Source organism: Bos javanicus, chromosome 2 (genome assembly GCF_032452875.1).
Source record: "Bos javanicus breed banteng chromosome 2, ARS-OSU_banteng_1.0, whole genome shotgun sequence".
NCBI lineage: Eukaryota > Metazoa > Chordata > Mammalia > Artiodactyla > Bovidae > Bos > Bos javanicus.
Genome location: NC_083869.1, coordinates 106,786,993 through 106,791,547, shown reverse-complemented (window position 1 = coordinate 106,791,547; position 4,555 = coordinate 106,786,993).

Genomic DNA, 4,555 nt, shown 5'->3' with positions numbered 1-4,555 from the left:
TCAAAAAATGGGCCAAAGATCTAAATAGACATTTCTCCAAAGAAGACATACAGATGGCTAACAAACACATGAAAAGATGCTCAACATCACTCATTATCAGAGAAATGCAAATCAAAACCACTATGAGGTACCATTTCACACCAGTCAGAATGGCTGCGATCCAAAAGTCTACAAATAATAAATGCTGGAGAGGGTGTGGAGAAAAGGGAACCGTCTTACACTGTTGGTGGGAATGCAAACTAGTACAGCCACTATGGAGAACAGTGTGGAGATTCCTTAAAAAACTGGAAATAGAACTGCCTTATGATCCAGCAATCCCACTGCTGGGCATACACACTGAGGAAACCAGAAGGGAAAGAGACACGTGTACCCCAATGTTCATCGCAGCACTGTTTATAATAGCCAGGACATGGAAGCAACCTAGATGTCCATCCGCAGATGAATGGATAAGAAAGCTGTGGTACATATACACAATGGAGTATTACTCAGCCATTAAAAAGAATACATTTGAATCAGTTCTAATGAGGTGGATAAAACTGGAGCCTATTATACAGAGTGAAGTAAGCCAGAAGGAAAAACACCAATACAGTATACTAACGCATATATATGGAATTTAGAAAGATGGTAACGATAACCCTGTATACGAGACAGCAAAAGAGACACTGATGTATAGAACAGTCTTATGGACTCTGTGGGAGAGGGAGAGGGTGGGAAGATTTGGGAAAATGGCATTGAAACATGTGAAATGTCATGTATGAAACGAGATGCCAGTCCAGGTTCAATGCACGATGCTGGATGCTTGGGGCTGGTGCACTGAGACGACCCAGAGGGATGGTATGGGGAGGGAGGAGGGAGGAGGGTTCAGGATGGGGAACACATGTAAAAAAAAATAATAATAAAATAAAATAAAAAAAAGAACATTACTGGAACAACTGGGATATGATGGCTGTAGGTTAAATAGTGTTATATCAATGTTGAATTTCTTATACTGTGATTATATAAGTAAATATCCTTGATCTTAAGAAATACAAGTCTTGGGGGGCTGCACTGCATGGCATGCAGGGAAGTTCCCCAACCAGGGATCAAGCCTGTGCTCCCTGCACTGGAACTGCAGAGTCTTAACCCCTGGGCTGCCAGGGAAGTCCCTGAAATGCAAGTTTTCTAACAGTAAAAGAGCATGGTATTTACAGCTTAGCCTCATATGGTTCAGAAAAATATGATAAAACCAATTGTGGCAAAATGTTAAGAATTCGTGAATCTGGGTGAAGGGTGTATGGGAATTCTTCACACTGTCCTTATTATTTCCAAAAAATAATTTAAAACTATAGCAATAACAATAAAGAAGGCTGAGCACCAAAGAATTGATGTTTTTGAATTGTGGTGCTGGAGAAGACTCTTGAGAGTCCCTTGGACAGCAAAGAGATCAAACCAGTCAATCCTAAAGGAAATCAACTCTGAATATTCCCTGGAAGGACTGATGTTGAAGGTGAAACTCCAATACTTTGGCTACCTGATGTGACGAGCTGACTCACTGGAAAAGGTCCTGATGCTGGGAAAGATTGAAGGCAGGAGAGGAAGGGGGTGACAAAGGATGAGATGGTCAGACGGTATCACCAACTCAGTGGACATGAATTTGAGCAAACTCTGGGAGATAGTGAAGGACAGGTAAGCCTGGTGTGCTTCGTGGGGTCACAAAGAATCAGACACGACTCAGCGACCCAATGACAACAGATAGCAGTAACAAAATTTAAAATGGAACAGGTAGAACCAGTGTGACAAAATGTTGATGGTGGCTGAATTTGTGAGATCAGGACATGGGTGTTTCACCTGCCATTCTACTTTTTTGTGTTTGAAAACTTTAGTCTCCTTCTCCCCTCCCCAAAAGTTTAAATACATACACCCTTGTATGCATGTATGCTCAGTTGCTTCAGTCATGTCAGACTCTTTGTGACCCTATGGACATAGCCCACAAGGCTCCTCTGTCCATGGGATTCTCCAGGTAAGAATACTGGAGTGGGTTGCCATTTCCTTCATGTATGCATGTAAAAGAAGCACAAATCCTCAAGCCTTCCAGACATTCTCTAAATCCCAGGCACCACTCGGACTTCACCCCAAATCCCCTCAGCACTGTGATAACTGCTGGGTGTAAAACTGTTTACATATTTCTAATCCTCTAGATTATAAACTCACAGGGATGGGAACATATTTTCTTATTATGCTTCCTCTAAACTGATTGTTGTTTGATGCAATACATAGCCTAGAAAGTTTTGATGTAAATGTGATTTCTCTACATTAAATTGTTTATGTATCAGATAAGCAAGATATTTCAAGCTAGTATTTAACAAATTATTTGGAAAAGACAATTCTTTTACAAGGTAATTTCCCCTTTGTTTATCTTTTAGGAAAAAAATATCCAGATTTAAAGACACAATATTGTTTACATATTTGTCTTAATGTAGACAGGTCTTAGGGAAGTACTATGGTTTTGATAAAACCAAAAACCCAGAAGTTTTAATTTGTTAGAGATAAAAGTACTCAAAGTACTCATGGATAGCATTATATGTTGTCCAGGATTTGTTTTAAAATACTCAAGTAATACAAGGATAAGGTAGCTAGTGAAGTGTTGATGGCATTCACTGAACTAATCTTTTTGTGTGTACCTTTGAAAGTTTCCAACTAATAGACATAATATGTTCAAAATTAAACTCCCGTTTCCCTACCCATTACCACTCCACTAATGGCCTTCCCCATTTCAGTTAACAGGAATTCCATCCTTCCAACTTTTCAGGCCAAAAAGTCATTCTTGACTGCTTTCTTTTGTTACATTCTCACATCCAATCAGTCCAGAAAACTTATTTTCTCCATGTTCACAATATATTCAAAATCTGGCTACTTTTTACCATTCCATTGGCACCACCCCAGTCCAGGACACCATTATCTCGCATGAGGAGTATTACAAAGCCTCCTAAATACTCCCCCTACTTCCCATCCTCCCCATTCCCCTGTCCATTCACAACACCAGAATGAAGGGCAATCTTCTAGAACATAAGGTAGATCTTAGAATTCCTCTGATCAAACTCTCTAATAGATCCCTGCTCTGTGTAAAGTAGGTCTGCAAGGCCTCCATCTGGTCCCCATTACCTTCCTGTCCTCATCTCCTACGATTCTCCCCCTCCTACACGTCTTTCATCCAACATGGCTTCCTCGCAGCTCCTCCAGCACTCCAGGCATGCTTCCATCTCAGGGCCTTTGAAGACCGTTCTCCCTGCATAGTCGTTCCCCTGAGAGAGCTGTACTGCTTCGTTCAAATGTTTTTATTCAAACGTCACCTTCTAAGAAAGGCCTACCCCGGCTATCCAACTCAGCTCTCCTCATCCCCTTCTTCCTGCTTTACTTTTCTCTGGAGCTTTTATCACATTCCTACATACTAAACAATTCACTTATTTTAATAAGCTCTCTATCTCCCTGACCAGAATAGAAAGTCTCTGACAAACAAGCACTGCTTTACCTCCAATGCCAAGAGAAGTATCTGGCATATAGAAAGGACTCAATAAATATATGTTGTAGAAAACAGACTGGTGGTCGCCAAGTGGGGAGGGGCATGAGACAGGGTTGGATTGGGAGTTTGGGTTTAACAGATGCAAACTGTATATACAGATGGATAAACAAAAAGGTCTCACTATATAGCACAGTCAACTATCTTCAATATCCTGTGATAAACCATAATGGAAAAGAATATGAAAAAGAACTGTTGTTCAGTCGTCTCCAACTCTTTGTGACCCCATGGACTGCAGCATGCCAAACTTCCTGGTCCTTCACTATCTCCTGGAGTTTGCTCAAACTCGTATCCATTGAGTCAGTGATGCCATCCAACCATCTCATACTCAGTTGCCCCCTTCTCCCCCTGCCCTCAATCTTTCCCAGCAAAAGAATATATATATATATATAACTGAGTCACTTTGCTATACAGCAGTAATTAACACAGCATGGTAATTAAACTATATTTCAATAAAAAAATAAATTTAGGGACTTCCCTGGTGGTCCAGTGGTTAAGAATCCACCTTCCAATGCAAAGAACATGAATTCAGTCCCTGGTTGGGGAACTGGGACCCCACATGCATTGGGGCAACTGAGCTGGCTCACTCCAACTACTGAGCCCAAACGCCCCACAACTAGAGAAACCTGCGCATCCCCCAAAAAAGATTCTGTGTGCCACAACCAAGACCCGACACAACCAAATAAATAAATTAAAAATAAATAAATATTAAACATAAATTAAAAAACAAATAAATATGTTGAATTGAAACGAAATAATCTGGATAGGAAGAAATTATGGTGGTCTCTAGAAAATATGTTATTTTTGCCAAAATATAAATACAGACAATGGGCAATGAAAATAAGGTCTAAATAAAAGAACCTGCTGGGAAAATTTCAGGAGCTCCAGAAAGGAAGAAAACCTCTCAGGCAGAAGATGTCCTGGAAGCATGCCCCTGGGGTTTAAAGGCACATTATTGGAGAAAAGACTCTTTGATGTAGAGAAGAAACACATCTCCTC